At 40.6% G+C, this 11,909-nt stretch overlaps 1 protein-coding gene and 1 long non-coding RNA gene across 2 annotated transcripts in view; one reads left to right on the forward strand and one right to left on the reverse strand.

Moving 5' to 3' along the window:
* The window catches only part of LOC132709254 (uncharacterized), a 79,797-nt gene that overhangs the window by 33,066 nt on the left and 34,822 nt on the right, over positions 1–11,909 (reverse strand). The window lies entirely within an intron of this gene.
* PIK3CD (phosphatidylinositol-4,5-bisphosphate 3-kinase catalytic subunit delta) overlaps positions 6,219–11,909 on the forward strand; it is a 40,410-nt gene continuing 34,719 nt past the window's right edge. Inside the window, exon 1 of the mRNA XM_034438874.3 lies at positions 6,219–6,636. The gene's annotated coding sequence lies outside the window, so the exon portion shown is untranslated. The remainder of the gene's footprint in view (positions 6,637–11,909) is intronic.

Here is an 11,909-nt window from a genome sequence, read left to right on the forward strand (position 1 = left end):
TTTAATTATTTCCGTTTAAAGTTATTTCCATTTAAAGTTATTTCAGTGCCTTGTACAGAAAGAGCAATATTTGTAATTCCACCCCACTAATGTGTAGGAGCCGGGAGGGCATAAAACTTTAATGCGTACACACACACTGATGTTAAACATTTTTCTGCAAAACATATTCACCATTGTATTTAGAAAAAGCAAGTCAAAAACAGCATTCGTTATATATACAGTCCATCGAATTCCTTGTTTGAAAGTTTAGAAATTCTGAGTTCAAAGGATTTGCCCCAAGAAGTTTCTGTTGTGGATTGATGGCAAAATGTTTACGGTTGCAATATTTTGATTTTCTTCCAGGTTGGTTGGTGACTGTGTAATGGCAGAGTTTTCGCTGGCTCTTTGTTTTTTTTGACGAGTTGTTTGTGGGATAAATACAGTTCAACAGTTCACAGCTTTCTGTTTTGTAGAAGTGTTTGACAGTTGTAATATGAGAAGTGAAAAAAAACCCCAAATTTTGACAGATCTGGGAAACTGAAAAACTAGGTAGTTTTTTTTTTTTTTTTTTTGAAAGAGAAGCTAAATTTTCCGGCTTCTGAATGAAGATCAAAGATTAAAAAGAAATAAGAATAAAAAATTAAAACGTGCCCGAATAAAGTTTCATGCCATCTTATAAAACACTGCTAATTTTTATTAGCTCCTCTCTTTAAATGTACAGGACTCTGGAGTCATTTCTAGTCAATTAGTAAACCACAGGATGAAAAATAAAATGATGCGTTTAGTATTTGTTATCTCCAATTGTTATTTTAATCTTTATAATACTGCAAGGGGAGCTGAGAGCGTTTTAAATTGTAGTGGAAGAATTTTTTTTTTTCCGATCTAGAGTTTTATGCAAGTATATGAAACTAGGAGATGAAAACTTAACCTGTTATTCGGTTCCTTCCTTGTGAGTTAAAACGATGTTTCAAAAGTTGCTGCCGTTTGTCAAAAACACGAGTTGTTTTTTTTTAAAAAATAAAAGTTTTGATTGCATTAAAGGCCCTGAACCCCATTTGATTACTTTTAAGTTACTAAGGATAAATTTCTAATATATTTATTTGTAGATTTGTCTTTTTAACATCGGGTAATTCGACTTGACTTATTATTCCTGCCTCCCATCTTCACCAACCAATAAACACGCATGTTTTAAAAAGTAAAAACAATTTTTACTAACTCTTTTGGGGTTTTCTCACCCTTAAGGATTCTTTTTTTCCCCTCACTGGCAAACATGAGATTTGGGATCTCCTTATACCTGTTTGCGTTTTTTTTCAACCAGTGCAAACAAACAGCATTTACCGCTAAATACCAGTTTCACTTTTATATGTCTTCCTGAGCAATTTCTAATCTAGAGAGATATGGGGGAGTTGAATGCATTTTTCATGTTTGCTGTGTGGTCTCCACCAGGTGGCGCTGTTGAATGGTTTAAAACTCAAGGGGGCTTAGAATGCCCTGAGGTCATCCTAGGGAGGGGATTATGGGAAGGGTAGTACTTCTGGCAGGGGCAGATGTGAGAAATTTTAAAACGTTAATCGTTCCTCATTCACGAATAGGGTTCAACTGAAAGATAAACTGATATAAAGGAGATTTTTTTTTTAATCAATGGAACTCCCTGCTACAGGATTTATATTATTCTCTCTCTCTCTTTTTTAAGAGCCTTAAATTATAACATGAGCCTCCTTTTTTACACTTCCAGTTCTCAGATCTGCCAATTCCACAAAATTGAATTGCAGTGATTCCAAGTAGACCACCAATGACATCTCCAGATGTCTTCTCTCATGAGCATTCGATCCTGAGGACTAGGAACTTGAAAAGCTGGTGCTCTTTTTTTTTTTTTTTTATGAGATTTTCAAGGTACCAAAATGGCTGGTGGGGACGGGGGTGTGCCTGATGGGCCAAAAAAAACACGAAAACCAACAAGTTTTATAGTATTGTGGTAAAAAAATATTTAACATTCAGAATGAACCTCGTTAATTGCCCCAAAATGATATTTTTGTTTTGGTTGCTGGTGGATTTCCCCTTACTGTTTTAAACTTTCCCAGCACTGAGACCCATTTCTTCTCCCGGAAAAACTCTGCGGTCATCTTAAAGTTTTAAGTTTTACCCCACAGGATAAAAAGAGAGGCTATTTTGATGTGTTTTTTTCTCTTTTTTCCTCTCTTTCCATCCTGCATTTTTATCTGACTTTTTTTTTTAAATGGCAAACTTCTCCAGATCAAGAAATTATAGTACAGAAATGGGGAACAAGAAAAAAAAAAAAAAAGAGGATAAGCAGCTACTTCTTCTGAAAAAAAAAGTTCCTCTATAGATTAATCAATGGCAGAATTTTTTTTTTTTAAAAAATAATAATTTGGAGTGGTGATACATAACAGGATTCCTTGGCTCTTTACGCCCGCATAACTGTTTGCTCTCTCCCATCCCAGGCGAATATTTCCAAAATAATAATAACAACAGAATACAAAGTCTTGCAAATAGAAATTTCCACAAAAAAAGAAGGAAACTAGAAGACTTCCAAGATCCCTTCCAACTCTGTTATTCTGAAATAGAACTACTGTGGCAAAAGTAAGCAAAGGTAGCGCTACTAGTGGTAGACGCCCTGGGTACAATCCCAAAAGAATCGGAGCACTAGGTACACATTCGGCATTGATAAACCCACTATCAGTCAATTGCAAAAGGCAGCTCTACTCGCAACAGCTTACATCCTACAACCATACCTCTTAACGCCACAAAACGTCAACGGTGGCCTATCCCAGAACCTTGGGAAAGACTCACTAAGTGGATTAAAAAAAAAAAAAAAAGCCAAATCCAATCTGAACCTCTGGCTGACCGTGCAACGAATCACAATAATTTGGCACAGCTGGGTTTTTGCCCATCTTTCAAGAAAGCCCGTGAAACGGTGAGCAACTAGACTGAAGGGCATTGAAAACATTTAATTTGACTGCCGGATTCCAGATCCAGCTCCTTCATCCAGTTCCATTTTTTTAAAAAAATCAACCAGCGTCATCTAGGCCAGTGGCCGCCAACTTTTTGCGCACCAGGGGAAGGTTTTTTCCGTGGACTGGAGGGAGCGTGGTGTTGCGTGCAGCCTGCATCCCACGGATGGGGCTTCACTTGTTTGCGTGGCCCAGTTTCTGGCATGCTGCAGCTCGGTGCCAGTCCATGGAGCAGAGGTTAGGGACCCTTGATCTACACCAGTGATGGCGAACCTTTTCGGCACCAAGTGCCGAAAAGGGAGAGTGCATGCTTTGCGCACTCGTCCATGCCGCAACCTGGAAGAGGAGCAGCCCAGGGTGTATGTTCGCGCCTGAAAATGAACTTCCGGTTTCTGGCGGCCATGCGGATTCTGGCCAGCTAGTCTTCCGGGTTTTTGTCATGCATGTACGTATGACAATTAGCTGGCTGGCACGCATGTTCATGCAGGCAAATGGAAGACCAGGTTTTCCAGTTTCCGGCACTGTCGCACACAAGAAGCCCAGCTGATTGTCGCGCGTGCCTGCGCGCCAGAAACCTGGAAGAGGAACGAACCACGTGCGTGCCAGGCAATCTGCCTCCATGTGCCACTTCGTGCCATAGGTTCGCCCTCACGGATCTACGCTACGGGTACATTCCAGCTACCTCGGACACCTGGCCTGAATTCTCCCCTAAAATCTTCCGTTGCTCCGCATTGCTAATGTTGCGCTATCTTAAGAGAGCTTCCTCGAATCAGCAACCTCTTCCTGTGAATATTTCTGGCCACCAACTCTGTGTCTCTGGCTTTTCGTAGACCCCAAAAGAGCGGGCTGCAGCCGGTACAGGAAAAAAAAAAACACACACAAAACTTTGTAACCTCTTGAAAAAGCCACGCTTCCTGTTTGTCTTGTGGGTGTTGAAAAAGTGGTCTTTTTAAGACATTTTATTCGTTCTTGCCCGATGCCCATTCGTTGCCGGGAAAGGCTCCGAACGGAAATTGGTCTGTTCTTTTAAAAAAACAAATAATTCCTAATTGGCGGTAATTGTTATAAATTGTCCAACACTTGTGTCAGTTTTCCAACTTGTCCCCCCAAAAAAATCAGAGGTCGGTTGCGATAAATTAAATCTGTATTATGGCAAGGAAGAACGTTTGCCGTCCTTGCAATAAATCCCCTCTTGAAGTAGGGGCTGGTATGCTGATGATACGATGGTTTGTCTACTTTTCATCGTCCGACGGTGCCTGTGGCTAAATTTTTTTAAAAAATCTGTGCAAATCTTTGGAGATCCACGGAATGAGCAAGTCGATCAAAACGGCTCCTTGAAAAGAGAAAGACGGTTTAAAGAGCTGGATTCCAGTGACACAAAAAACATGTCCCAGTCAAATTGGATCGATTTCAACTAAGATGGATTGGTTTTTAAAATAGGATGTGCCCAATTTTGCTTAAAGCTCCCATTTTAAAAATAAAAAATGGAAAAATGGTTGGCTGTCTTTGAGTTTCCGGGATTAGAAGACTTCTCTGCCTCCGGATGAATTTCATTTCATCCTCCCCAAAGGCTTCTGTGCTTATCTATGCAAGCTAATCTTAAGAGATCTGGCTTTATTTATTTTGCCATTCCTGAGGACTAGTAACTTATTTATGTTTAGCAATTCTGGGGAAATTGCAACATATACCTGTAAGCCTTGTTTGGGAGGCCTGCTAATAGAATCTCCTTGAAGTTTTTCCTTCTCCCATGTTTTTTTTCCCCCCCAAATGTTTTTGCATTTTGGACGTTAGAAAAGGCCTCTGATTGGATAAGTAAGCGGGTTTTTTTCTGCTGCATAGAAAGCAGTTTTGGAAAAGGATAAAACTTAATTAACAAGGTCAGAGGGTTCAAAGAAAGAAACTTGGTTGACTCAAGTTCCCTTGATTTTTTTTCACAAGGTTCCACAGAAATAATATTTAGGAAGAGAACCCTCTTGGTAGCTAGTGGCAGACATCACTTTCCAAGTTGTTAATTGTATTAAAAGGCTAGACTGCTGAAGGATTTAAATTAGGATGAAGTGCAGGGACAAAAAAAACCCCAGGAGGAAACAGTTTGGTTGGAAAACCAATGCAGATGGCCCACAAAACAGATTCCAAATCCCTTATCGATGATCGATTTATCAGGGGTTAAAAAAACCCATTGTGTTTGTTGAGATGAGAAATTCACTGTGGCTGAACTCAAGAGTTTAAAAAAAGAAGTTACTGTAAAAGAAAAGCAGAACTTGAATAAGGTGTCAGTTTCAGAAACATATAGGGTGAGATTAACCATTCTGAAAAAAAACAAAACCTCAGAAAATCTTTCTTCCTTCCTTTCTTAATTTTTTTCTGTTTCTTCCTTTCTTTAATTTTTCTTTTCTTTCTTTCTTTTTTTTTCTTTTTTGTTTCTTCTTTCTTTTCTTTCTTTTCTTTTTTCTTTCTTTAATTTTTCTTTTCTTGTTTTTTCTTTCTTTCTTCTTCCTTCCTTTTTTGTTTTCTTCTTTCTTCTTCCCTTCCTTTCTTAATTTTTCTTTTCTTTCTCTTTCCTTCTTTAATTTTTCTCTTTTCTTTTCTTCTTTTTTGTTTTTTCTTTTTCTTTCTTTGTTTTCTTGTTTTTCTTTTCTTTCTTCCTTTCTTAATTTTTCTTCTTTTTTCTTTCTTTTGTTTTCTTCTTTCTTCTTTCTTTCTTTAATTAATTTTTATTCTTTCTTTTTTCTTCTTTCTTCCTTCTTTTTCTCTTCTTTTTTTTCTTTTCTTCTTTCTTTCTTTCTCTTTTCTTTCTTCTTTCTTCTTTTCCTTTTTTCCTTTCCTTTCTTCCTTTAATTTTTCTTCTTCTTCCTTTCTTTTTTCTTTCCTTCTTTCTTTCTTTGTTTTTCTTCTCTATCTTCCTTTCTTTAATTTTTCTTCTTCCTTCTTTTTCTTTCTTTCCTTTTTTTCTTTCTCTTCTCTTCTTTCTTCTTTCTTGTTTTCTTCTTTCGTTTTCTTCTTTCTTTCTTCTTTCTTTAATTAATTTTTATTCTTTCTTTCTCTTCTCTTTTTTCTTCTTTTCTTCTTTTCTTCTTTTCTTCTTTTCTTCTTTTCTTCTTTTCTTCCTTCCTTCCTTCCTTCCTTCCTTCCTTTCTTTCTTTCTTTCTTTCTTCCTTCCTTCCTTCCTTCCTTCCTTCCTTCCTCTTTATTTTCTCTCTTTCTTTAGCAAGGCCCGGGGACGGGCAAGGTTACTGTAAAAACCGAAAGAGCGAAAGAGAAAGCTCCGTCCGACTCGGAGAAGTCAACGTTGTTGTGCTCAGGAAGCGCAGCTCCCGCGCCCTCCATTCAAAACCCTCCAGCAAACAAGCGAACAGTTTCCCAGCGCGCAGCTGGAGGGGGTTAAAAACAAACAAACAAACCGAAGCCTCCGCACAGGGGCAAACCGGGAGCTCCGGAGAGGATCCTCCTCCTTCTCCTCCTCCTCCTCTACTTTACAACTGGATCCTGGGCGATCGGATCCGCAAAGGCGACTCCCCTTCAAAAAGCATGCCGGTTGGAAAGCAGCCTTGGCCAACCTTCAAGGCGCATGTGGAGAAGCGGATCCGCGACCCAAACGCGCGTTAAGGAGCCGCTCCCAAGCACTCGCTCTCTTGGCAAGTGGATCGCTCGATGGATCGGTGAGGGAGGAGCTGGAGCACGCAGGGTAAGAGGAGAGATCTCTTGCCAAGGGACAGAGCTCTTAACAGGAGGGAAAGGAGGGGATCTGTTTTAAAAGTGGGGAGGGGGATCTGTTCCAAGGGATGGGGGGGGGGGGGATCAGCTTGATCCTCCCCATCCCGCAAGGGCTGGGACTGGGAAGGGGATCCCTGGGACGGACCACGCTCCCTTGCAAAGGCAAGCAGCAGCCGCCGAAGAGGTGGGGCTGGGCGGCTAGGCGAGTCCCCATCCTTTCCAGGGGTTTCAGCAGGCTCGTAGGGAGGCCGGGATGCAGCAGCCGGCGCCGCTGCTCGGAGGTGGGTGGCTTCTTCCCGGGGATCCGGCGCCTTTGGAGACCCGGGGATCCTTTGCGCTTGCTCAGCATCTCCCTACCTTCCTCGGGGGGGATCCCACCCCCTCCCCCTCCTTCCCTCCTTCGGGGAATTGGATTTGGGAGTGGAGGGGGGGGGAAAAAGCTTTGCAAGGGTGGGGTTGGGCAGCGAGCCTCTGAGCACGTGCAGAGGGCTTTCTGCCGGCGCCGTCCTTTGTTCGCCCTTTCCCTTTATTAGGGATGCCCAAGAGAATTGGGCGCATCTGGAAAGGCCTGCAAAATAGTTGCATTGGGGAGGGGGTCGTTTTTAGAGCCTCTTTGGTGCGTCCGATTTAATTTTTTTTTTTTATGAATGAATTAAATAATTTTTTTTTAAAAAAAGAGCAGAAATATTACACGCTTTATAGAGCGGTATCGGCCTTTGCCAGAAATAAATCATCCGATTGATTTTTTTTTCCCCCCACTCTCCTTTAAAGGTAAACCCAAGATTTAAAAACGCTGGGAAGCTGGGCGTGTCTCTTTCCTTTAAATCCAAAAGCTTTGCAAGACGCTAGTCCTTAAGAAAGGCATTTGGGGGGGGGAGGAAACAAGTTTCACTTAATGAACCAAGGTTCTCGTTTTTCTCTATTGTAAATTGTAGCTTTTCAAACAGCATCGGCCCCTCTGAAGTTTATTTCCGGCTAAAACAATGTAAAACTTCTGATATATTTGCCACTTGTTGAGAGAGGAAAAAAAAATCTCTGGATTTTTTTTTTCCTTTTTTTTTAATTTAAAAACAAAACAAGGGAATCTGGAGTGTGTGTTTGTTTGTTTGTTTTTAATCGGTGTTTTTTTCTTAAACAAACAAACAAACAAACAAAAAGAGCAAAAATTGCCTTCGAAGGGACTTAAAAATGTTTGTTTGTGAGTCCTTTGTAAACAATCTTATCCTCCGAAGCATTTAGCTTGAAAGGTTTCCCCGCCCCAACTATGCCTTCCGTTCTCAGAAAGGCTCAATAAATAATTTACTCCGTTCCTCGGTGGGATCGGATGGACTTTTCCATCATTTAGGCCGCTGCGTTGACACGCGTACATGCTACCTCTTAACGATGCAAAGGAAAAGAGGAATATGCAATTTAAGTAAACAAATAAATAATTCCCAGATTTTGCAGTCAGGCTGCAACAGATTTTGTGCTTTGCAAGAAGTTCAGGTAATCCTCGACTTTTTTTTTTTTTTTAATTTGATTTATATGTCGCCCTTCTCCGAAGACTCAGGGCGGCTTACAATGTGCTCAGCAATAGCCTTCATCCTTTTGTATATTTATACAAAGTCAGCTTCTCTTTCTTTCTTTCTTTCTTTCTTTCTTTCTTTCTTTCTTTCCTTCCTTCCTTCCTTCCTTCCTTCCTTCCTTCCTTCCTTCCTTCTCTTTCTTTTCTAAATTTGATTTATATGCCGCCCTTCTCCGGAGACTCAGGGTGGCTTACAATGTGCTAAGCAATAGCCTTCATCCTTTTGTATATTTATACAAAGTCAGCTTATTGCCCCCACAATCTGGGTCCTCATTTCACCTACCTTAGAAAGGATGGAAGGCTGAGTCGACCTTGAGCCTTGGCGAGATTCGAACCTGCAGTAATTGCAGGCAGCTGGTCTTAATAACCAGCTTAAACCCCTGTACTACCAAGGCTTACGACCACAATGGAGCCCAAAACTTCTGTTGTTAAGAGAGACGACAGTAACAGAGTTGGAAGGGACCTTGGAGGTCATTTAGCCCAACCCCCTGCTCACGCAGGAGACGGATTCGAACCGCCAAACTGCCGACCTTTCCTGATCTTAGCCACTGAGCCACCTAGTCTGGAGACGTTTGTTAAGTGAGTTTTGCCCCCATTTTTACAAACTTGCTTTGCCACGGTTTTTAAGCGAATCGCTGCGGCGGATAAATTAGTAATCCGGTTGTTAAGTGAAGCTGGTTTCCCCGTTGCTGGTCAAAAGGTCGCAAAAGGGGGGGATCACGTGACCTTGGGGAAATCCAGCAATGGTCGTAAGTATGAACTGGTGGCCAAGCGTCCGAATTTTGATCACGTGACTATGGGTCGTAACTCCGGGACACTGCGACCATCATAAATATGAATCAGTTGTCAAGCATCCTATCGTGAATCACGTGACCGTGGGGGGTCACAAGTGTGAAAATCGGCCGTAAGTCGAGGACTAATTGTACATCACCGAAACTGACCAGTAGCTCTTTGCAAGGTTGGCCGAGGGCCAAAGAATCACAGAGCATCATTTTGGGTTTCCGTGGCTGAGAAATCTTGAAAAATTGCCCCGTTCTTTGCTGATGGGGCCTGGGTATGTTATGACGGCTGTGGACGATGGGGGAGAAAACCCTAACTGAGATGGTCGCAATGCAACTCGTGTTTCAAATATTCCACTTTGTTAAAATTGGTGGTATATAATGTTGTGAGATTCGCCCTCCTTAAATTTTTGCTCTTGGTTGGTTAACATTTCCCAGATCAATGAATCTGAACTTGTTATCTATGATTTATCTATGATCATGATTATTATTTATGTATCGTGGTTATTACTATTTGTCTATATATGATCGTGGTTTATCACTTAGAGCTTTTATGTACGCTAAGAGCTTATGGACCGAAGACAAATTCCTTGTGTGTCCAATCACACTTGGCCAATAAAAGAATTCTATATGTCACTTCCAACGGTTCGTTTAGTGACGATTCAAAGTTACGATGGCACTGAAAAATGTGACTTACGGCCGTTTTCCAGAGTTACGACCTTGGCTGCACCCCCATGGTCCTGTGAACAAAATTCAGATGCTTGGCAACTAACTGACTCATACTTATGACCATTGCAGTGTCCCGTGGTTCCCCTTTTGTGACCTTTTGACCAGCCAAGTCAATGGGGGAAGCCAGATTTCACTTCCTAACTTATCCACTGCAGTGATTCACTTAACAATTGTTGGTAGAAAGATCGTAAAGTGAGGCAAAACTCACTTAACAAATGTCTCGCTTAACAACAGAAGCTCTGGGCTCAATTGTGGTCGTACGTTGAGGACTACCGACCACGTTTTTATATAAAATGTTTTATTTCAGAAGCGGGGGGCTTTGACTGGCTGCGAAATGCATCACGTTTGTAGAGTAGAGTAGAGTTGAATAAAATAGAATAGAGTAGAGTAGAGTAGAGTAGAATAGAGTTGAATAGAATAGAATAGAATAGAGTGGAGTAGAGTTGAATAAAATAGAATAGAGTAGAGTAGAGTAGAGTAGAATAGAGTTGAATAGAATAAAATAGAATAGAGTAGAGTAGAGTAGAGTAGAGTTGAATAGAATAGAATAGAATAGAATAGAGTGGAGTAGAGTTGAATAGAATAGAATAGAGTAGAGTAGAGTTGAATAGAATAGAATAGAGTGAAGTAGAGTTGAATAGAATAGAGTAGAGTAGAGTTGAATAGAATAGAATAGAGTAGAGTTGAATAGAATAGAATAGAATAGAATAGAATAGAATAGAATAGAATAGAGTGGAGTAGAGTTGAATAGAGTAGAGTAGAGTAGAGTAGAGTTGAATAGAATAGAATAGAGTAGAGTTGAATAGAATAGAATAGAATAGAATAGAGTGGAGTAGAGTTGAATAGAGTAGAGTAGAGTAGAGTAGAGTAGAGTAGAGTAGAGTAGAGTAGAGTAGAGTTGAATAGAATAGAATAGAGTAGAGTTGAATAGAATAGAATAGAGTGGAGTAGAGTTGAATAGAGTAGAGTAGAGTTGAATAGAATAGAATAGAGTAGAGTAGAGTAGAGTTGAGTAGAGTAGAGTAGAGTAGAGTAGAGTTGAATAGAATAGAATAGAATAGAGTAGAGTAGAATAGATTAGAGTTGAGTAGAATAGAATAGAATAGAATAGAATAGAATAGAATAGAATAGAATAGAATAGAATAGAATAGAATTCTTTATTAGCCAAGTGTGATTGGACACACAAGGAATTTGTCTTTGGTGCATACGCTCTCAGTGTACATAAAAGATACGTTCATCAAGAATCATAAGGTACAGCACTTAATGAGAGTCATAGGGTACAAATAAGCAATCAGGAAACAATATCAATATAAATGGTAAGGATCCAAGCAACAAAATTACAGTCATATAGTCATAAGTGGAAGGAGATGGGTGGTGGGAACGATAACCATAGAACCAAATCTGTTCCTCACCTTTTCTTTTTTGTTGTTGTTGTTATTAGGTGATTGGTAGAAAGGAAGAACGGCTATTCTATCTTAAGGTCTAGAAACTTGATTTATTTAAATTTGACTTTTTTGTATTTTGGATCCTCCACCCATCCACTTTTCCCCTCCCCCCCCCGTCAATTTGGTTATTAGTAGACCTCTGGAAAAACCCCAAATGTGCTTGCTAAGATGCTTGCAAGGTTTCTTCGGTGTAAAAATTGTGTACAATGGGGGGGGGGTCGAAGCCATCTCAAAATGCCCCTGCAGAAATACGGCAGAAAAAAACGGCGCCGGCAGATTTGAAAACGTTCAGCAGAGAAATGTGTCACCTGGAAAGGCAGCGGCCCAACGGATGCGATGGCGCGATGCAAAGCACTTGCAAACGAATTGAATTGGGGAAGAAATTCATAATTCAGAAAAGTGGCGAAGTTTTGAAAGGACGGGATTTGGGAGATTTTTAAAAGATCTGCTGTGCCCACTGGGGATCGCATCTGAGGAGCGTTGGTGAAGTCATTTTCAACTGTGGGGGGGGGGGGGGGTAGTTGAAAAAGAAAGGAAAAGCCGAAGATGCACATTTTTTATAAATAAATGAATCATCCCTCAGGAATCTCCTTTCAACTGTCCAGGACAGCTTGTTTTCAAGCTCTTTTTATTTTCTGCCTTGGGCCCATCCCCCTTAAATTCTGCTTTTGGGGGCAGGGGGGGGACAATATAATTTAATCTCTCCACCAAATAATTTATACCTACC

Source organism: Pantherophis guttatus, chromosome 15 (genome assembly GCF_059756535.1).
Source record: "Pantherophis guttatus breed Tessera chromosome 15, ASM5975653v1, whole genome shotgun sequence".
Taxonomy (NCBI): Eukaryota; Metazoa; Chordata; class Lepidosauria; order Squamata; family Colubridae; genus Pantherophis; species Pantherophis guttatus.